At 37.6% G+C, this 23,715-nt stretch overlaps 2 long non-coding RNA genes across 4 annotated transcripts; one reads left to right on the top strand and one right to left on the bottom strand.

The window, feature by feature from the left end:
• Positions 1 to 1,376: 1,376 nt before the first annotated feature.
• On the top strand, positions 1,377 to 10,668 carry LOC135196046 (uncharacterized). Its single transcript, XR_010310297.1, has 4 exons — positions 1,377 to 1,607; positions 1,651 to 1,827; positions 2,991 to 3,081; positions 10,124 to 10,668. It is a non-coding gene; the product is annotated as an uncharacterized LOC135196046 (long non-coding RNA).
• A 283-nt stretch (positions 10,669 to 10,951) lies between these two features.
• LOC135196045 (uncharacterized) lies at positions 10,952 to 22,350 on the bottom strand. Of its 3 annotated transcripts, none has more exons than XR_010310295.1 (5): positions 22,146 to 22,350; positions 18,472 to 18,545; positions 18,112 to 18,218; positions 17,773 to 17,873; positions 10,952 to 11,090 (listed from the first exon to the last, which is right to left on the bottom strand). It is a non-coding gene; the product is annotated as an uncharacterized LOC135196045 (long non-coding RNA). The 3 variants fall into 3 exon arrangements; XR_010310294.1 differs by having other exon boundaries at positions 18,466 to 18,545; XR_010310296.1 differs by lacking the exon at positions 18,472 to 18,545.
• Between the last annotated feature and the right edge of the window lie 1,365 nt (positions 22,351 to 23,715).

The following is a 23,715-nucleotide window of genomic DNA, read 5'->3' on the forward strand; positions in this document are numbered from 1 at the left end:
CAAGGGGCGGGGCATCCCCACCAACTTAGCGTGTGGCAGGTGTAGTTTCTCTCGCCTTCGTGCCAGTATGAAAGCTGGAATATACTTCACTGCACAGTCTGCAGACGACTGAATGATAATTTCATTATAGATACGTACTACTCTTAAAGAACATTGTCTAAAATGTCTGATGGTCTTCTTGATATTCTAAAAGTATCAAATCGTTGAATACCCTGCACAAGCAAAGCTGTATTTCTAAGTTTTATTGGAAAATAGGGACTATTATTGGCATCTACTTGAAACTGCAATGGAATTTTAATATTTTATCTCCCATAGTGTGGTGCCTTTGGCACTATCAAGCCGTCATTATTGACCTAACGAGCACTGTCTTACGCATACAAGGAAAGGCAAATAAGTTGGAGGAGTTTCTTCAAACGTTCATAATATTTTCATTTCGAGATTTTTCTAGTTTCTACGTAGTCCGATTCTCGAGGTCCTCTGAACATGGCACAACTTCTTGAACAGCACGGAAGTCTTTCGAAGAATAATGACTTGTCTGTTTTTGTGTAAAGTGTAGTGACCGAAAGTGGACTAATCATATACCGAAATGGAAGTAAATGTATCATCAGCAGGAAAATTGGACTTCAACTCGTTTCGTTTATGGTTAATTGAATCCGTTATGAGTTGCACTATTATAAACATGAAAACTTATTTTCAAAGTAATAATTGAGGCATATTTCCGAGACTTGCTTTTCGGATAGATTGCATCATAATTATGTAACTGAGAAACTTCAATAGATCAAGGAATAACTTGTCAGTTTGTCAAGCAAAACTCACCCATTGCTCATCCGAAACTTAAAGCTTAATGCCCACATTTAGTCAACCCTTTGTAACTAGTTAACAGGAACACTAGGACACGAGTATGGGCCCAGAAAACCTTGTAAGACTGGACAAAATGTAAGGATCTCTGTGCTGAATACCGACAAATTCATCTTGGTGCAGTAAAATTAATAAGGGCATGTAACCTCGAGAGAGTGGAGTGCTTCATGTCAAGACTTCTCTTCCTGTAGAACTCAAGTCCATTTCCAATTCCGATACACGGCCTGTGCAACCAACCTCCATATCACAAGTGCAGTATGGAAGAAACCCCTTCACATATCTGCCTGGACTTAAAATGTTTATCATGATAAGCCTTGATCACCATGATTTGGGAATAATGCTAAGCAACTGCGTTACATTTAAAAAAAAAACATTTTGTAGATCATAAGGAAAAGTTTTTGTACTTGTAGTTTCTGTAATTTCGCTTTGTGTGATTGGTACGGTGTTACCCCTGTTAACAGAAAATATTTTGTTGTATAAGCGTATTGTCAACATGCTATTCTTGGTTTTCTAGGACCAACTTTGAGGAGCTCATGTGATTTACCGTTTCTTGGACTCGGTAGATGTATGTGCCGAGAGAGTATTCTGCTTCCGTCAACAACTCATGATTCCCCCAGCTGTGGAGTGTTTGATATATTGCTGCAGGATTCAGTGTAAGGTTTTCCGGACATTCGCTCTGAATGGTCGCTGAAGATTACAGCGACTAAAGCCTTGGCAGCGACTTTGGCAAAATGTGTTGAAAGATACAGGTAATGAAGAGGATTGGCTACTGCTTTAGTTTCCTCAATTAAGTATTCACTTACCAACATGGGTTTATAACTCGAGTCTGTACTTTACAAACCTACTGCTCAGTTTCTCTAACCTGGATATAATCGAGCAGTAATGGGATACAAGGGATACCTTGGAAATCTTTTTGCCACGAAAAATGTCCCGATGCCCCTTCACGTCATCTCCATATTTGTCATCATCGTGAGTATGGCATTTTTCTCAATTTAATGTAACCTTAAGAATGTATGGTAAAAGTAAATTTTTGGAGATCTAATTATTTCATTCAAACATGTGATGTTGCTTTCAAAATTGTTTAATACGTTATTTTCGGCGTACTGAAGTATGCCATCAATCATGCAACAGCTGATAAATATTGTTTGCTTATCATGTGATATTTCACAACAGCAGTGAAGTATTTACATAATCAAAATTAAGATATATCACAGCATATGATTTTATGAAGTAAGCGCATCATGCATTTTAAAACGCTTAATTAAAGACTTGATCCTTGAATGACCCACAACTCAAGTATGAACTTGGAGAAGTATTTTGTCATTTTATGTTATACTCGTATATAAATATTTACTTCAATAAGGGTTTTATCATCAATTTCTCTGGTTTGTTCAAACTGATATTGACCTTCAGTTCTGTTAGGTAATGACAGTATCCTACTATTTGAGTATCTTATACTAAAGGAAATTTGTTCTATAGATTGAGCCATTTTTCACTCCAGGTATCACGGTACGTTTATTGATAGGCTAGTTTCCTGCCAACTGTAGTTATCACTTTCCAGTTGAAACGTTGGGATAAGCCTCTATAAATTGGAGGCGAATCAATATCAATAATTTGTTAGAAATGGGGATGTATGTGGTTCCACCAAGTGTTTCCCTTCCATTTCTCACCAAGATTTTGTTTGGATGACTTAACACCAAGCGCATGGCTTTTGAAAATTATTAATGATGATGACGACAATAACATTATTTCATCTTGAGTCAAATTAGTGTCACTTTGCAAGTGGTTAGAAGTAGATGCTAAGAATAAAATCAAAAGTGGGAGCTTTGGGATGAGTTTATCATGAACATTCTTGGGAAGCTACAGTTTCCTATTTTTACCTTGAATATTCTTCAAGTAATTAATCATGAAATCGATGGCCGTGCTGTCACCGGATATTGCTCTCCAATGTGCATAATTCTGCAGATATCAATATCTCCCCTTTTCCAGAGGCCCCCCCCCCATTTCTCTCTCTCTCTCTCTTCCCCCCCCCCCCCCCAAACACACATACACACACACAGTTGTATGTTAAATTGCAAAATTTAGATTTAGTCATTAAGTTTACGAATGGCGTTAATAATTTTGTTTTTCAGATCTCGACCAAGAGCCAAACGCTTTTAGAAGATTGCATTATCAAGTTCTCGTCGTTGGACAAACATCAGTGCAGAAGATGATAACATTACAGTAAGATCATCATAAATATTTTGTTTCCTGCTGTTATCACTGTAGTATTTGTATCCTCTAACCATCACCCTGCCTCTAACGTACTCGTATGTTCTATTAAATTTGTGGCTTTAGGTGATTAACAAACACACCGTGGCCTGAATTCCTGTTTGGATGTAGTAGTCCTAGTCCTTGTTATGTATATAGAATTACAAGGGACTAAAGTGGCCTATAAACTTGGATACTACACCTGAACACTGTATCAAAATGACCCATTTATAGTTGAAGAACAACTGCTGACTAATACTTTTTATAGCAAATTATTGGACTAAACTTTCGAAGTATGCTAAGATGGAAGGCTTGTTTATATAAGTATTGGCTGTTTTCCTAGTGGCTTCTTGTAGTTATAGCTTTCAAAAAGTAGAACATTCATTTAGGGCAGAATGAAAGGGCTCTTGAAGGATAATAGTCACTACCGTATATAGAAAAAGAATTCCGCATATCATCGAAACAGTTAACCACAAATAAGCAATGTTGAACAGGTAGGTCCAAAAACAAAGAGAATAAATGAAGTAGACTGCCAGGAAGGAAAGACTTTTGAATAAACAAATATTCTTTAAAGTTACTGTAGGATAGAAAGAATGTAAATCTGAAAATTTAGCCATAAGTTTGAAGAGAGGAAAGGTGTAAGGGAGATATTGGTTTAACCGTTTGTTGTGACTGGCTGATATTTGTTAGAAAGGAACAGACTGAATAATTGCCTCATACGATAATTCATTTACCTAAGAGTCTTATCACTAAATATCTTTCACAGGCAACTTTATCGTTTGAATAATTTTCACGCGCAACTCATATTTCTTTAAAATGTAATTGATTGTCGTCATTTCTTTCTGTTCCGTATCTTATAAATGTTGTACTTGCCTTTGGCGTCTAGTGATAAAGAAATGAGCTGATTCAACTGGAAAGTGTTTATGATGTTAGACTAACCACATGTACATTCTTTAGACGATGAATAGGATGTTCCTGGATTTCTATGATAAACTTCTGAGCCTCTCAAACAATAAGGGATTTTCCGTCTCCAAATCAACGGAACTGATCATCATTATTATTAACATTTTCGCGCCAGCTCTTCCTTTGATATGGTTAAGTGTGAAGTGAACTCACTCTCCACTTCTGTCTTGTGAACTGCCAGGTTGAATTAGCATCAGATCAATGCCCATTTTCTATGGTTTTCTGGGCATTTGTACAAGTCTCCCTCCTGCTACTTTTGTGTCAAATGGATTACTTTACTATGTATTCCCCGCTTCTATCTCGCGTCCAAATTCACTTATTCTTTCAATATCAGTCAATTATCTAGCCGCTGGACGTAAAATCTTCTGGTCTCATCCTCATTTTTATTACATTACGATATTTCCATGGTACTTTGCCCTAGAACCTTAGAATTGCAAAGGAACTCCTTTTCAACTCCATGTTATTTGTTAGCACCCTTATTACTGCCATATACAGTGAGAAGCAAAGCCTTTATTTACCTCGCAAGTCTTGCACCTACCGTTCAAAGTGTTCCAAAGTTCCCAGAATTTCTAAACTACTTCAAAGACCTGCCCTTCTACCGCAACGTAGCATCCCACCTTTTCTCTTCCCCATTGGCCTCTTTGGTATATTTTGGAGATCAGAAACCTCTTAATGTCAATTTCGTAACCCTGTGCATCTCTTGAGACAACATTTGTAACATTCGCTTCATATTGCTAAGTTTACCTCTTCACAGCATTCATAAGTTTTACTTTTCCTCCTCTTAGAAACTTCTCTTGGTTTTATCACTCATTCATTTGTTACTACTTTACTTCTAAGTTACTTTTCTATACTACAGTGCTTTCCTTACTGGAGCCCTTCAGCTCGTAGCATTCTGAATTTCCAAGTAGGATTGCAGTTTTCCTACACCACACATCCTAGGGGCCTCTCTTTCATCGCTCTTCAGTGCCCCCCGCCATTACTATGATAAATGACAGAGGTCTCGAGGTTGACTCCTCTTGTGCATCAACATTTCTCACAAATTTTTGGATACACCTTCCTTTGTCTTCATTTCTGTATTTTGGTACAGTAACTAGATGACCTCGGTCTTTTGGTTCCCCGTGTTATCATAATGAACTATCATAATGAACATCTTAAAAATATCTTTGTATTCAAATCCTACGTAAGTAAGTTTTGTAAATTAGATAGTGTAGCTTCGCTGTCCGTGGTACATTTCATGCAACGTCTGGTACTGATACCTTTGGGAATAGTTTCAGGGCTTGTATTTTCCCACAGCATTCTTTCTCGCTTGTAAATTGTCAATCACACTTTTTCCCCCATTTCTGGTTTTAACTGCTTTTGTATCAGGTTTTCATATATTAAGTTTGCTTATCAGTGACAGGCTCTCCAACTACTAATCGTAATTCACTTATTTCAGAAGGTTCTTGGGATTTTACTCTTAGACTACTCACAGATTTTTGACCAGCTAATATTTATGTGTGTCATATACTTCATCAATCCCTCTTATAACAATATCTTCTAGTTCAGATGTCATTCTCGTTCATTCAGCTCATAGTCAAAACACGGCTACCATAGTTTAGTTGTTTTTTTTTCTGTAACTTTTCTTCATATTCATGATTCTCGTAACCTTACTTATAACACACCCTTACAACCTTTTCCTCAACCCGTTCATTATCCTGAATATTCTTGCTTTTTCTTCTGCAGCTTTCGAGTATCATCCTAACATTCTTCTTGTTTACATGCTTCCCTTCTTCCGGCCTGTCCGTTGCCGGAGTTGGAAAGCTCCCTGCTTTTTAACCGCCTATGTTGTTTTTTACTCTCTCTCAATATTCCGTCCTCTTTGGCACGCTATGGAACTTATCACTTACTCGGGGAGTAGGCCTACAAACTACTTTGCTGTTGTTGTTGTTGGGGTGTAGGAAAGCCTACAAAGGTCTGAAAAAGGTGTTTGTGTTGAGTTAAGATATAGGAATTTTTGGATAAGTTATTTATGATTTATTTATTAGAAGGAAAATGCAAAAGATAATGTGCAAGTTAAACAGTACAGAAAACTTATTTCTAATAAAATATAGCCTCTTTTAATTTTCATTGGTGAAACTACTCTATTTGACCGCAGATTTTAACACTCGCCCCGAGTAAGCTGGATCACGCCTTGGTAATCATATGTTGACTGGCTCCTTTCCTTGATACTGCTTTTGGGACTAAAATTTTTGTTTACTATGCTGTTGTTATTTTGGCATCTTTCCATTAATTCGCCTAGTAGCATTGTAAGCCGTATGAAAGCTTGGAATAAGAGTGGAATTCTTTTTGTGCCGTATATACTAGATAGAAATCAATCTGTTCCAGTACCCAACTTACGTATATTTTAAAATTTTATATATCTCTTCCCTTGAAATCTTCGAAACCACCTATCACAATTCTGGTGTTGATATTTACAACTATTTACGACCAGTATTCGCTCAGATTGTGGCATTACTGTCACTTCATCTGATAACCGTTTAAAGAGTGTGTTTTTCTTCTGTCCTTCCTTGTTGTAGTAAATGTCACGAGAACAGTTATATTACCTAATCTCTTATGAACATTTTAATTTTCATTACTTTATAGAATCGTCCAACTTCAATTACATAAGCCATTTTATTCATAAGCAGTTTACTTACTTTTTGTCTTGTCTGGCCACCATTCCACAAAACTTCACATTTTCCTTATCTCTTTCAACACACAGTTTAGCTTCTTTGCATCTTATCTTCATTCACATTTACTCAAAACCTCTCTACTAGTCTCTTTTTTTCTTAAGATTGTTCCTACAGTTAAGTTTCATTTGTACATAGCTTGTTGTATTCTCTTTCCTTGATGATTATTTTCCAACAAATTACTGACTTGAAGGTTGTCGCGTGCTGGATTTCATTTGAACTTGAGAACTCATTTTCATGTTGTGGACTCTGTCTTATTTTACGAGTTCCGCATGTCATTTATGACGAACATAAACCCGACCCATCTGCATTTGTCCAGGTTTTGGACCTGCTATTGGCAGGTCGTTAGTCGAGTTGTAAAATCCGTGTTGTGTGAGGTGTAGCGTGACTTAATAATCCTGTAGATGAGAACAACATGAGGGTGTTGTTCTCGTTGTAGAAGGCCCTCATTTTTCTCTGTTCTCATATCAACGGGTAGTTGGTGTGTTGTCAAACATCCTACCCAAGTCTTACTGGTTTCATCCAAGATTTCATTGACGATTTGTGCTCTTAACAGTTTCTTTTTTAGCTGATGCTTCAGGCCCTGAGTCAACCATAACAGTGCTTCATCACGCAGGGGCCTGGAATATATTCAAAAGGCCTAACAACAGTTGACCTCATTATGCAGTTTTTTTCCTCCGCATGTGTGATGTTAGTCATTTTTCTTACCATTGAAGACACTATTCAGCTTTTAATACTCACAAAGGGTGTAGGGAAATTTTGACTTCCTTTCATAAGTGCTATGATTGGTTTCTGGATATGCTCTTTTTCTGCGATTTACAAAGACTTCGTGCAGGTTTCTTGTCTCCATTCACATTCCTTTCCTAATCTGAGTAAAGGAAGTCTCATTCTTCACATGTCTTTTACTCAGCTTTCACCCATTTTGCTTCAGTCATCCAAATAATAATGTCATTCACCCATGACTGAATCAGTTGCCAATTTATGAGGCACCGTTTAACGTTGAGATTGCTAAGGAATGGTAGATAAGTATACGTATATTCATAACATGTGAGGCTTACCAAGGATGCTTACTAAGGATGACTAAGTTTGAGTTGGCTTTTGTGCTTTATTGTGACCTATTCCACTAGACTGCTAAAAATCATTGAAGCTTTTCTAGCGTTAGGTATAAATTTTGTTGTGGATGTATGAATGTTGTGGTATCTTGAGTGGGAGAAGGGAGGCGGAATAATGAAATGATAAAATGCTAACGGGTGTTGCTAAAGTGAAATAAGTTAAGAGCTGTGTTAAGGAAGTTGGTGTGAATGAAGATACGATAGACATTTTGCAGAGAAGGTTGACAGGCATTACAGAGTGAAGATGTTACTTGGGCCTGTTCCTCTTGAAAATTGTTTGTTTGTGGGAGCAGCAACACATTTGTATGAAGGAGCTTGAGTGGTCGGAATTAGAAGATGCGTAACTATAGCTGGTAAGGGCGATTTAGTTTTTCTTGAATGAAAAGAAATAATTTTTGAAAATATTACTAGGAATGATTATTTTTGTGTGGACTAATGGGATAGTAGCATTAAGACTAACAGACGATAGTATGAGTTTCTTTTTCCCTATCTGTACTTACATGCTCTACGATAAGTACGTAGTATCATTCTCTTATTACCTACTGTACATATTTAAGATGTTTATTTTTACAATTTTGTCTCGCTTGTGGACGAGCGTAGGTCTGCTGTGGGGGTAGTACGTACAGAGGCAATGTCCAAAGGTGAAAAAGTTCCTGGAAGTACTGAAAGCTTCTTATAATTTGTAAAGATAATCAAGTATATCTTTAGTAATAGTTATCAGTTGCCCTATTGATATGGTATTTGTATGACGACTATACTGTTTAAAGTGTGTGTGTGCTTATTGTAAAAATACATTAAATCGAACTAGTTGATCAATACCTTGAATGAGTTTTGACTACTTGGCGATAAGGAACGAGGCACCAAAATAACTGGACCCCTGACATGAGTAGATCGAGGATATTATCTTACCTGGTTCTTCAGGCAAAGCAGTAGTTTTGATTATTGGGGGTAAAGTATAACAAAAGGCTCCGTTTTCAGAGTTTGTGAGTCTCTTCATTTCGAATAGTGTTTTCCATTATATGGCAGTGCTTTGGTTTAACAGTTTGCTTTTGAGGCTCGGTTTAGTGTTTGCCAGAAAGGCTAGGATCTAGCTAGTTTTTTTTTTTTCATTTTTTTATTATTATTAATGGGCGACAGTCAGTAACTATTTCGAACGTCATTAAGCGACGATGTGTGTTAGGCATAGATTTCCCAAGAAATAAAGTTGTAATTTATTATTTCCTAGTAATTTTCTGACGCATTCCTACTATAATCAAATAGATCATATGACTGTCACAGGCGAAGGGCGTTTGGTTAAATATATAACTGGAATACTAATTTTTTTTACATTTATTTCCACTAGGTATTTTTTTATGTAATGGTGTCAGGAAATGGAAATAGCGCCCTTCTCTCCCTTACAAAACATGAGCGTTGAGCCTTTCGACCTTGTGTAAATAATAGAAAAAAAGTCAGGCGAATGAAGTTATGTCAACTCAAAATGTCTTAAAAGTAAACAGGAGTCATTACGATGTATTAAGATCTTTCATATATAACTACTAATTTTTATACAATAAATGGAATTCATAAATCATTTTAGTCAGCATTGAGGTTAAAGAATGGCGAGACGGAAATATCTTTTCGAATATTCCGAAAATATGTAAGTAGGCCTAACGGCCTGGCCGAGTGTTTCTTTCATTCTCCTACCTTATAAAACCTTTGAATTATGCTAGAGAGAATGCTGGTTTCTGGGCAACATTTGAAAAGTGTGGTCTGGAGTCAGTTATTGCGGCGTGTATTGCTCAAGGTGGTATATATGATGTGCAGGAGGTACAGAATATTTAGGTGTCTCGTTTCTTTTGCCCTGTAGGTCAAAATCACTTGAAACTTTGCTGAAATGAGGATGAAATATAAATTAGTGAGGCAGCAACTATTATGAGTAGTAACGTTCCATAAGTCAACGTTGTGTGACAACAACAGTAGTGCAGGAAGGCAAGTGGTGATTATACAAATAGAAGTACTACACGCACTGCCGTAAGCGAAAAATCAAGCTATGATTATAGTAATGCGCGTAGAACTTCTAAACTATGAAGAAGTGGTAAATCTAATCGCTCTTTTGTGGTCACAGGAATCGGTGATATTATTCTACTTTCCATAGTATGAGTTAGTAACTTTTTTTTTTTTCACGAGCGTTTGCTTGCCATAAATTCTATTTAAGTTGCTAGGTAGTAATATTCTCTATTCACCATATTTCAGACGTGAGCATTCGCTATGGGAGAGCCGCAGGACCCAGAATCGCAGTCGGAGGAGGAGGAATGTGCAGTGACCTGCTCTTTTGTGCACTATTGCAACCAAGGATTTATTTTACGCGGGTAGCCGACGAAGCCAAAGACCATGTGAGAAGCAGGAGCTGCCTGGTTTCCTTGCCGTTTTTTGCACTTCTCCAAAAAGTTATACGGATTGAGCCTTCATGTACCATATAGGAGCTATAAAGTGACAAGCTAGATAGTGAACCCACAGGCGCAGATTTTCGGGTTACCCGCTTCTGACAGTTACCTTCTATAATAATGCTTAAATTCTTTTTTTTTTTTTTTTTTTTTTTTTTTTTAAGCCTGTACTTTATTACCATAGTGAGGTTATGTAAACAAATTTATACATCTTATTTATTTGGGAATTTTCACACAACCACATCGAAAAATGTTCCCTTAGTATTTTTCAGATAAGTCGAAATAAGAATTTCATACAGAATGACTAAATTACATTCATTCAAAATTGAGGTTAACAGCCTGGAAAAAAAAGCAAGTTGTTCTCAAATGAGGATTCTAGAAAGTTGAAATTTGCCCTGGATTACCGGCTGACTACCTATCCTAGCTATCCTCTTGTATCTCTCTCCTCACTCCTGTTATTCTGGTGATCCTCTTATCTCTCCTCACTCTTGTTATTCTGGTGATCCTCTTATCTCTCTTCACTTTTTCTCTCTCCTCACTCTTGTGCATTTCTAGTGATCCTCCTCCGTATCGCGCTGCTGTTCTGCGATTCTCTGCCTGTACATTTTCTCTGCCTGTGCATTTCCTCAGTTTCTCTCCCCAACGGATGCGCTGCTGTTATGGCGGATCTCTCCTCCTCTGCATTTGTTTGATACTCCCTCATCCAATCCCCATGGTTCTCTGTATCCTGTGCATTTCCTCGATTTCTCTCGCTTACATCCAGTCATAACGGTTTTCTGTAAAAAAAATTATTATACTAATACCGATGTTACAAAATTAGACTACGAAAAAATAAGACCCAAATGACAGTGATGTCATCATCGGCCGAGGGAAGAAATGGCAAGCATGGGCCCTCGTCGAACCTTTACTAGTGCATTGCTAGCAAATCAAGAATGAATACAAAACTCTTCCTTATCCTTATTTCAATTTATTTTTCCAATGGGGGGCGGGTGTCTGTTCGAAACTTGAGCAAAGAGACAATCCATAACCAAATCGGTTTGACCACTACTGAACTTGTATTACGACCACCAACCAGAATCCGAAGACCAACGATTAGCCCAGTCCTGTATTGTTGCCAACGGAGTCAACTTCTGATGACTCAAAACTATATGGTAACTCGTCAAAAAAACTGTTAAATAATAAATCGGCTTTTGCAAACCCCGGTGAACAACATTCGGAAATTCTGCGTTTGCTACTGCCATTTGATCTTGATATTTGAACGTGGGATTGTAACGCCCCTGCCTTGTGATTAACCTAAGCGTCAATGGAATTTGCAACAAACTTCAACATTCAACAGTCTGGTGTGACGAAGGTATAACTGAAGTTGAAATGGTGTAAATTTGACTACCAAATTGTACTTAAATATGCCTGTGAACTATACGAGGGAATAAAGTTTTCGAATCATATCAACAGCTGCTTGAGCACATTGCGATTTGTGACCTGTACTGCCCAATAGGCAAAATCTATGAAAAACTATTAGGCGTGCCTAGTACTTACAGTGATTGAGGAATAAATAATTAGGGATGGAAATTACTCTATTGAAACCCATTCAAAATACTCCAACTGTATATTTGGAAAACATTTTTTTTTTTTATAAAATTCTGATCAGATATTGGAGTGGTATCGGACCTTGAATCCAGAAAGTAACAAGAAGGGATTGAATGAGTGGCTAGGAATAAGATTTTTGGGCAAACTGCCAAGTTCTTGACAGGTATTTGATCAGCTTCAAACTAAAAGTAGGCACAGAAAGATGCCATACCGAATTAAACGTGTTCTAACATTGAACGAGCTCTGTAGATCTCGGCAATTACATCTATTGTAGGGAGTGCAAAAATAAGGCTCGCAAAAGACTAAAATCTCAAGAGTAGCTATCATTCGTTTTTGAAATAGTTATACGCTAAATACGTTATTTAAAGTCATCTGAAAAAAAAAATATATATATACACCAAGAGAGACCAGCTTGATGGACCAAATGAGCACTGCAAAACACTTTCATAGTTGAGTCTCAAACGTGGTTGTAGAAAATGGAACACGACAAAGACCAATAAAAAGTGGCCCGCCACCCCCCTCCCCCCAAAAAATACCACACAAAATTAACCTGTCAAATAAACTACGCCAAAACTTAAAAATACTTAACTGAAAGGTCATTCTATATACTGGAGAGACGCCATATGGCTGTCCGGTGGCAAGCAGCACGGACTAAAGTCCTAAATTAACACGCCACTATTTGCACACTTCAGAGCACCGAGACTTTTTGTCTGTCTAGCAAAGTGCTCTAAGTCTGGATATGCATGATGACTAGAACAAATTATAATGATAATAAAACGGAATGGAAAAATCATCCTCCCAAAATTCCACCATAGTGAAAACCTAACTTGACAGTCCACAAGTACACACAATTTTAATGCAAATCTATTCTGAAACCTAGAAAGTATTCATTAATAAATAAAAAAAACCCTGCCAAAAGTACTGAATTTAGAACAGTGCGAGTATGTAACAGAAAAAATGATTCACTAATAAACTGACTAACAGCCGGTCTCAACTTTCGTCGAAATCAATGGATACCCGAAGGTTAAGTCTCCACTTCGAGGGAAAAACGTGCTCTACTACGATCTTTACCACCATTTAACGATTTGTGTATTTTTTGTAGTGTGTGTGCAGACTGCATACCTATGCATGTATCCATGCGCATGAGTATACTCAGCTTCCAGATACATGTGCTTGAACATTCTTGTATACATTTATGTATTTTACAACTATATGCAGCCTCTCCAGAATAAAATAGGTCCCACTCTGACAATGTGGTGTGGCCGTCCCGTACATCAAATAGGGCGAGAATTCCAAAGACCTTGAGAGAGAGAGGTTGTGCAAGGAGTTGGGGGGGGAGGGGGTGGGGGGGGGGGTAGTAAGTGAATCGAGAGACTGACTTCAGTAATCATTCGTTCACCAGTTGTGTACTATCATACATAGTTCACCCCCCCCCCCCTCTCTCTCTCTCTCATCGCTTCCGATAAGTAGTAGGTGCAAAACTAGGCAGAAGCGACCATAAAATTATTACATTTCACAATATTAAAAAAAAAAAATAAGATATTAGACTACGGTCGAGGTGACCTAAAAAACTAAGAGTATGTTAAAAATGTAGAGTACGGCAAAAACACACAGACATACAATTATTGCGAAGCCTTTCTAGAAGAATATACAGAAAAACACTTCAGATGTATTCCATTACAACAAATACTAATAAATGGCAACCCTCAGCCTAAGCAGTTCAAAAGAGAAATAATAAGTAAAATAAGAGAGAGAGAGATTGCACTAAGCAATGAATCCACACCCAACACCAGAAGAAGCAAGCAGGGATAAAGAACTGTAGAATGGTGGATAAAATAGTAAGAAATGCAAAGATAAACGAGGATAAGAGTTGCATCAGTTTGTAAGAAAACCCAAAAGAATTCCATGCTCATGTAAAAAGTAGTAAGCCAATAAAGAATAGCCTAGGTCCCCTAAAAAAGAGTGGCGGAAACCTAGTAAACACGCCTTGGAAAAAGCAGAATTATTGAAAGATTTTCAACTAGTCTTTTCACAATTGAAGACAATACCTCAATCCCTGTACCAGCTATCAAATATAAAAGAACAGAACCAATTTACAAAATGATATTTACAGAAGACGTTAAAAGCAAAATAGAAAAACTAAAGTTCAAATCTCCTGGCCCTGATGGGATCCATCCAAGAGAAATTAAAGAGTTAAAAGAGGAGATAGTTCCCCACCTATCTAAACTACAGAAAACGACAGAACAACAACACACACCCAAATGATAGAAACTAGGTAATGTGCCCCAGTTTACAAAAAAAGGTCCAAGAGAAGAGCCGCGAAATAATAAACCAAACTGCCAAACATAGGTCCTTTTAAGAGTTGTTAGTCCATAATTGCAGATCAAATTGTGGATCACATTGATAGAAACAACCTGTTGTTAAACAGTCAACACTGCTTCAGACAAAACAGATCCTGCCTATCAAACCTTTGGAGTTTTTTTCCCTAACATGCTTGGTATTTACGACAGTAGTAGAGCAACAGATATACTCAGATTTCCAAAAGGCTTTTGACAAAGTTCCACACAAACTAATGACAAAAGTTAGTGCTTTAAGAATTATAGGAAACACGACGATTTCGGGGACAACCAATAGAAACATTCAAATGCTGAAGGCATGACAAAAGTAGACACAGTAACCTATTTACGTTATACGAAAACCAAACAAGAAATAATGGATGGAAAGTAGAGCTGAAGAGATACAACACATCTCATTGGAGGAACTTCATATACAAGATATGTGACATGGAATAAACTGCCACCAGAAGCTGTAAACAGCAAAAATGTAGAAGAATTTAAAAGAAAAATAGACGAAATCATTAGGACACTGAATGAAAAGTAAAACCTGCTCGTAGATAAAAAAATGAGCACGCTGTCTCCTCAGTTGGACTAACATGTCTTCGAGGCATCCTAATGCATGTCACTCCTAATCCTTGGGGAATGAATAGTTGAACGCAGAGTAACTTGAAACTTGAAACCACCATACTGGTCTTGTGTTAAATGGAACAGATCAATGCGACTCACTCACTACTATTATAAGCTATCAATACTAGTGAAAACATTGCAGGAGATTAGATAAACGGTTTTTGGAACGGCATAGCAACGTTAACTTATCTGAACGGCGACACCTGACTGGTATTTAGGAACTTGCATTATTCATCACTAGACGTTTCTTAAATTAATAATAATAAAAAAAAAACTTGCAGCTGCGCTTAAAAGAACGAAAATGCCAATAAACATATTTCCACTATATCCGAAAAATGTACGATAGAGCAGGACCCAGGGGGGGGGAGAGAGAGAGAGCATCCGAAAAATGTACGATAGAGCAGGCCCAGAGAGAGAGAGAGAGAGAGAGAGAGAGAGAGAAGAGAGACGAGAGAGAGAAAGAGAGAAGAGAGAGAGAGAGAGATGAGAGAGAGAGAGAGAGAGAGAGAGAGAGAGAGATTTTTAACTAAATTAATATCCTGCTAACGGCCTTACAACAGGTTGGCGTCAAATAAGCTTTTTTGTGTGGCCTTGACCACTGACCCAAGCTGGGTTGCGTTAAAATGGCAAATGGCGTTGCTGAAATTCTTCAGACCAAAGGAACAAAACTACAGAGAAGTCCCAAAATACGAAATCAGAAATTTCACACATCTGCCAGTAAAATAAATAAATGAAGAAATAAAAACCTGTTTACTTCACTCCAGTTTTAACCATTAAAAGAAGCACACATCATAATCCAGTTTTCGTGGAGATTTTGTTTTAGGAAATTATGTGAAAATTGTAATTTCTAAATTTGCAACTTCACTAGCAACAGAGGACCTTCAACCGGAAATAACTGGGTACTAAAATGCCCTGCTGTCAGCCACTGAAAGATTTTCTCTCTCTCTCTCTCTCTCTCTCTCACACACACACACCAAGCTGGACCCTACCACGCCACGTCATCAGATGTCCCCTGCATACATGATTTTACATTTCCTATTATAGCGAGTTTATTAATTTTGTTGAGTTTTTTTCACGAGAAAGCCAATCAAAAAGTTATCATAACAATGAAAAAAAGAAGATAAGCGATCGCTATTGAATACATTAATTAGAAAGCCTATTTCAAATTTAAGGTTGACACGTATGTGTTGTCTATCGTAAATGAAGATTTCAAACAAATGTATCTAACACTTAAGGATTAAATTGTCTATTTAGTGGTGAATCTGATTACGATTTGATGATGGAAACTGCAGTTATTCCTTTTCGTGAATATGGGAATCGCAACCTCGATTTAACACTTAATTTTTTTGCATCATCATCATAATCGTCATTATTATTATTATTATTAATAATATCACGGCCCAATAAATGGTTTTGTCTGTACTTTTTAATACCTTCACGCGCTCTTCCAGTGAAATACAGAAATAATCATTCACTACCACAAAAGATGTAATTACTCATCAGTCCCCAAGGATAAAAATAAATGATATATCTAAATTTCATAAAAAATGTCTCTAAACTTTACCCTGTTTGGATATTCGTGCCGCCGACACAAGCTTTAAAAGCCAAAATAAATTCAGAAAGACTGCACTGAAATCGTTCCGCTAAAATAATCCTATTCTGTGGTTCCTGAGAAGAGCACTCAAATCTTGAACAGCATCCTACTGGACTTTAAAAACTATCATTCAATTGTCGTAATGAAACTACTAGTAAAACAAACCAAAGTCCACACTATTATATTGGAACACACACACACACACACATACACACACACACAGATTGTACGGCATCAATTACCTTTTCGTGCTGTTATACTATATTGAAACTGTAGGAAAATTAGTTAATCAAAGTCGCGTACGTAACGAAAAAAAAAAGGAACGGTTAAAAGGTGAGTAAGCCTAGCCAACCGAGTATAGCTGCTACTGGTTACGTATCCGTTCTAGGTAGTTCTCGCAGAGAACTGGCCTCTCTCACCCTCCACCCACAACACCAAGGTTCAAAGAAGGCTGGGGGGGGGGGGGGGGGTGGGGGGGGGGGGGGGGGGGGGGGTTAAAAAAAAAAAACAAGGCTACTATATGTGAGGAGTTACGAAGTTTCTGTGGCAGTTTCGGGAGCGTTCTATGTTTCCCGGGTCTTATGTGGCTTGTTTTAGGCCTGTATAGGTGCATGATACTGTCACCTGGCCAATGTACATGCATGTCCTATTTCATGTTCTGCCGGTGATTATATAATCAAATTATGGTAAAAATTCAATGGAAACATAATTTATTCTAATATGGATTTGGTTAACTTTCTTATCTTGGTCACGAAACAGCATAGCTTTTGTTTTATTCATATTTAAAGGTTATTTTATTTAAACAAATCATTATCAACGCTAGCTTCAGCTGTTTACATTATAAGGTCCAGTAGGGTTGGAATTGGCCGCGTTCCTGTTTCCATGTGCACCGTAAAATAATTTTCGATGTCATGGAAACACTTAACTGAAATTGAATTAATTACTTTTTGCCGCAGCCATTACCGTAATCGTATATATGGATATATGGCTCAACATTTTAATTCTTTGTTCTAGTAACACTCAAAACTAACGTCGGGCGTGTTAGATCTCTTGCGCAATACAGGCCTTACATACGGACAAATAGAGACTGAATTCTCCGACAAACTGAAGAAAACGGCGTGCATGTGGCCTTATTTAATTATCAGATAGCGAACCATAATGTTAAGTCAAATTTCTACACTGCATATGGACTGAGACACCAAATCCATAACTTCATCACATAAATTACCAGTTGGAAGCATACTCAATTCACAGGGGACTTCTTAATGGGAAAACAAAACAAAAACATTAAAATATAACCATAGGAACTCTTACGTTGTTTTTGGGAAGCTTCTCGACTGACTACTGACTCATCAACGCAGGTCTTAACGATATGCCAGCGCAAGTGGCACGTCTTTCGATGATGTCTTTTAGGCCTAAAAAAAGGAAAATTTAACATTAAAAAAATGAGTAAAACAAAAAAATTGGTAACTTTAACTTTGTTCGAGACCTGCTACCCACAACACAAACCAGCCACCTATCCAAACCAAGAGCAAAGAATACACAAAATGAGTTTTGATTATGAGCGATGGAAAAGCAATCAGTAAAACAGAATACATCATATTATTAAAACAATGGAAAAACATATAGATTATAATAAGGAACTTATGTTACTTTGATTAACTGCTTGACTCCGTGTGGAATTTTCAAGTCCTCTCCCCGCGCTTTGACAGGTGATCCAAGGGTTGTGATGGGCTTCTATCAAGGACTACTGTGTTATCCTAATGATGAAATCATTCTAATTAAAAACTTTAATACTGGCAGCTCACAACACAAGCTTAAAACACCAAATATTCTAAATAAATTAACTTAGACTGCACATAGATTATGGTAGTTTACTATAAAGTTATAGACTTAACGGAAAAATCAAATGTATAGAATATATATATAAGCAAGAACCCGCATAACATCTTTAGGCAGGTTTCTGAACTGTGAATGACCGAAACTGAAACAGGACTCCCCGCAAACCATTACAGGAGACGATGCCTTGCAAGACGGAGATTTCAGCAAAACTGCGTCACCTGTGTTGATTTTTCTCACTCTGACAACTGTAATCGTGGAAAAAAAAATACATATAAATTGAAGAAAAATTAAAACTATCATTTTCCTATAGTTATTTCAGTAAATAGAAAAAGGGTTAGAACCTAACCATGTCAACGCCCTCTATATTATACTCATTTACACATGTTTAAAGCTTTATTGTGGTTCGGTAAAGGAAATGTCTAAGCCATATACGAGAGAAAACCTAGAAAGAGCTCCCCAAGTCAGTTATCTGTTATCGCAATGAGCACCTGTACATACCTTTGAACTCCTGAAATCCTAGCAAGTAACTTGTATAAAACAGCACTTCGTATATGTTTCGGACGACAATTACATAAAATTTTTCTCAAAAGTAGCTTAAGCCTATGTATATGGGACACCAAATGGTAAAATTACAGTTTCAACCATTATGGGAAAACTGGAATAAAAATATATTTGTTGCATCAGAAATAATGTAGTTCCAACGGATTTAACATTTATTTTGACTGCAAACCATCCGATTTAGAGATTTACTATGTAATTGGAGTTAAAAAAAAAAAAAAAAAAAAAAAAAAAAAAAGTTTTTTTCCAGAAAAAGGTAAATGTCCAGGAGAAGGCTGCACCCGTTTTTCAAGTATTAACGACGAAAAACGGCAAAAAAACTACCAGATTGGTGTTGCACATCGCATAGAAACATGAGGAAATGAATAAAAAAGAAACAGTTACTCTTACACACAAAATCTAAGCATAAACCTACTACTACTTCAATTATGGGGGATCCCAGTGGGAAACGGGGGTGGGGTTTTTGGGTGGGGGGAGGAGGAGAAAAGTGATTTTCGGGGCACTACCGAACCTAATACACCCACCTAACCTACTAGGGCCCTGTACCCCTACCTAGGCCTAGCGGGGGGGCTCCGCCCCCCTGCGACCCCCCCTTAAGGCCACAGTGATTTTCGGGCACTACCGAACCTAATACAACCACCTAACCTTACCTAGGGCCCTGTACCCCTACCTAGGCCTACCGGGGGGGCTCCGCCCCCCTGCGACCCCCCCTTAAGGCCACTACCTAACATCCATCAAACCAAATCCAAAGTGATGTACTGCTGTATACATCGTTATACTACCACCATTATAATATACACTATAAATTAATGAAGCTTACCTTAAACTGTTGGTTGATAAAAATGTGCTGCTGCTTTGAGGGAAAACGTGAAGCCGTTGCAAGGTTCCCTGACATGCAACTTAAAGTAAGAAGTGGCCAGGTACCCGACGACCACATTGCACTGCAAACAATCGGTAGGAAATCGAAGGTCTGTCAAAATTAATGCCAGAAGGGCCAGCCACTACCTCTGCCATAGGTACAGGAAGACAAAATGCCGTTTTTTGCTTCATTATTCGAGTATTCAGTCAAACAAGGATACCAGTGGACACTAGACAGGTAACTTTATTACTCCGCTGAAATGCTAGTGAAACTTAGTTTTCGACTCAAGTCATTCGTAATTGGTTATGAAACCCATGACGTCATAACGATGTCACACCTCTCAGCCAATAATGAGTAACTGGAACTGCTTTTGTTTGCGTAAGAAAGTAAGTTAGAGGGTTCATTAAAAGTAAACATTACCGTAGAGGAAACACCTCTCCCGACTTAGGAAAAATTCGAGGTAAAAACTTACTTTTTTTTTCTCTGTAAGTATGCATTAGCGACAATAATGTATTGAGAAGAAGTGTTTTGTTATCACGTGCTTTACTCGGGAAAAATATCAATATAATAGATTTCCCATAATGGTTGAAACTGTAATAATACCCACCAAATAATTTGAAAATTTTCGTTACGAGGGTTCCAGGCAGCCAACCTAATTGGTGGTTTAAAACAACACACACACGAAAAAGAGAGAGAGAGAGAGAGAGAGAGAGAGAGAGAGAGAGAGAGAGAGAAAGGTTCTTTTTAGGTTAAAACACTGAACAAACACCTAACTATCGATGAATACTTGAGGATTCACGGGGATCACTTGCTTTACAACTTTAACAAACCCTAATAAATCCTACCAGTCTGATAGTTCGATAAGAACAATTGGTCAATGAAAAAGTTCAACTAAAACCTACTTTCGGAAATGTTTGACCAATTAAGAGCTTGAGTTTACTGGGAATAAATTCGTGTAAATATTGGGCTGCAACTTTATAACTGCGATGATTCTCCAGCAGCCTTAAAGGAAAATAAAAAAAGACAAAAACTACCTGGCTCGTTAACCTCATATTAGGATGAAACGGCTGAGAACACGTTGAGATAACCCAACACTTTTCTTTGTTACTCATACCAACCCAAAACGGAATGTCATATGCAACATTTACCCAAAAAGGAAAACGTAATTCTAGGGAATAACTCCGCACTGACTGCAAGGACCGTTCCCACGATTACGACAACCACTGGGGATTGGGGCGTCAAAAGTATTTCGTCCTGTTTAGTACTGGCCCCTGATGGTTAATTACAGTCGACCCCCCAAACATGAAAGTTAAATTCTTAATAAGCAACTAATATACTATAGGAAACTGTAATTTCCAAAGAAATGCCCTACGCAGAGTTATTACCTAGATATGCAACCCTTTTTACCCTAGAGCACTAAATGAGAGCTCTCAGAAGGAATTATTGTTTTATCTCAACGTGTAATTTCACAGAGTACAGCTTTGGTTTTGGCTGCAAATTTACACAAACACTTGTAGAATCGACCGGTGGTCAAACCTCTGAACGGCAACTATTCACCTACAGGAAAAACAAAAAGCTGTAAATTTAAATCATTTAAGAGAGAGAGAGAGAGAGAGAGAGAATCTTTCTGTCAAGTCGAAAATCCCTCACTAACTGATAAGCGTGGCACCGGCGGCTTCGGGCTGCCAAGCGAATTTATTTCAAGATGGAAATTTAAACAGCATAAATAAACGAAATGGTTCGCATTAATGTAAATGCAAGAAATTCACGCGCATCAATACGAGGAGATTTCTAAGCGAGTACTTGTTGGGCTCTGAAATTGACTTATTTATTTTTTTTTTATTGCTATATAAACAATTCCGCATGACAGCATCGTTCGCCCCCGCGAATACGAAAGCAACCAGGAATTGGGGCGTCAAATTTATTTCGCAGTGTTTAGTACGAGTCCTTGGGGGTTAATTACAGTCGTCCGAATAAATATTGGATAAAATTCTTGTTCAGGAGGTAAAACTGCATAGAAAAACCGCAACTGCCATAGTCGAGGCCGCCGCGGAATAGTACTATAGATCTACCTTTTTTCTTTTTTTCACCTCGCCCAGAGCCTCTGATCAAAGTTGAAAGGCTTCATTGACCGCATTATGCCCCCGACGGTAATGCACACGGAACTTACAAAGCTTAGATCGCTAACAAAGCCACAGATGGAATATCTCGAAACAAACGGGTACCTTGAAATACCGACAATTTTCCAGCTAAAACCATTTGCAGCCCTCAATGAGTAGTTCACGAGACCATCACCGGTCCCTAAAGCACGGAGGTTCTTGTTCAAACTATGAAACGCCTATACTAATTAACCTATAGCCAGAATAGGTACCACCGGATATTAAACAAATCTGCTATCCAACGAAAACACAAAAAGTAAGTTACTTACAAAATATTGCAGGCTAGTAACATGGAAACAAATACATAAAACGGCCCGCTTCGAAATTTCGTTTGTACACCACTATGGGTGTCTTAGAACTGCTCAAGATTTCTACAAAACTTTGGCTTTGCCAATCAGAGACCTCCACCACGCCCAACTAAGAAAACTTTTCTGTCGCCTTCTCTCATTGGCTGAGGCTTTTAGGCTATGGCTAGTGAACAGAACGTTTTAGGAGCGATTCTACTATTGGCTGATGAGACTAGAACATTTTTTGTCAAATTTGTCTTTAAGGATTCAATGGTAATTCAAGTATCAAATGCACACAAACGTTGTCTGTAAGAAATTTAGTGCAGAAACGTGTATAAAAATAAATTAACGGATATATCTGCACAGCAAAAACAATAAAATGTGAAAAATGAGGACTGGAATTCTCAAGAAGTCATCCTAAACGAGTAAAATAGATGGTACAGCCAGTATCACAACTAGAAGGTCCTCTTACAATAATCATGAACAACCCTTTTTCGACCTGAAAGGCAATCTCTGTATTTTAGTGATCAACGAGGCTATAAGGGATCCGTGTGAAAGTTTTTGGTTGATATATCTAAAATTAATTCTTAGCTTATCATTTTGCATGTATAATGTTGATATTCAGCATGCCAAATATCAATGGTAATATAAAAATTCACAGATACCAAAACAAAGACTCTGGTTTTCTTTCGTGCTGAATGTTTCATGTGTATGGTAAGTGTATGTTACCTACTTTTGCCCGGACCTTTCTTGTCCTCCCGGCGGTTATCCGGATCTCATATCCTTTGTGAATATCAAGGGAAATGAGGTGATGAGAGATCATAAAGAGTAGAGAGACTGGTCACTGCGAAAAGGGACTTAAGGATCTAAGATATTTGCTACCATTTAATAGGGAGAGAGAGAGAGAGAGAGCTTTTTTCAGTTAACACTTGATACTTGAGTGACCTCATTATTTCGTACAGTAGTATATGCTACGCGAGACATTAGAATTTAAGTTTAACAACAGAATTGTTAGCTCAATAATCTTAAAAAGCATGTATATATTGATTTGGACAGTCGATGAGCTGATGTTAAGAGATTGTCCTATAAACTGTTTAAAGATAATAAGCAATTCTGATATTCCTTAGCCTTTTAACATAGATATTTATAAATGAAGTAAAAGAAGAAAATCTTTCCCAAAGAAAAAGGATTTTATCCTGCAGATGAGATTCTCAGGGAATAGGTAAGGCGTCTACAAGTCATAGTTCATATGAAAACCTTTATTTATTTATGAGAATAATGATGTACCAGCTGAATAATATTCAGACGTAAATATTCTAGAAATAATGAATATAAATTGCGGCTTACTTAACGTAACCCTTTATTTATAAACTGAAAAATCTCGGAAAAGCCTATTAACAACTAAGAATGGAGAATAGATTGCTGACTGTAGTGCTGGAAAACAACACTGGGAAAAATAAGAAGGAAACAGAAGGAATGCTAACAACGGCACAAAATTAAGTTCCAGTACTCTAGCAACTCCCCGCCTAAGAAATTCCTTGAGCAGAAAATC

The sequence above is a fragment of the Macrobrachium nipponense genome, chromosome 17 (assembly GCF_015104395.2).
Source record: "Macrobrachium nipponense isolate FS-2020 chromosome 17, ASM1510439v2, whole genome shotgun sequence".
NCBI classification, from domain to species: domain Eukaryota; kingdom Metazoa; phylum Arthropoda; class Malacostraca; order Decapoda; family Palaemonidae; genus Macrobrachium; species Macrobrachium nipponense.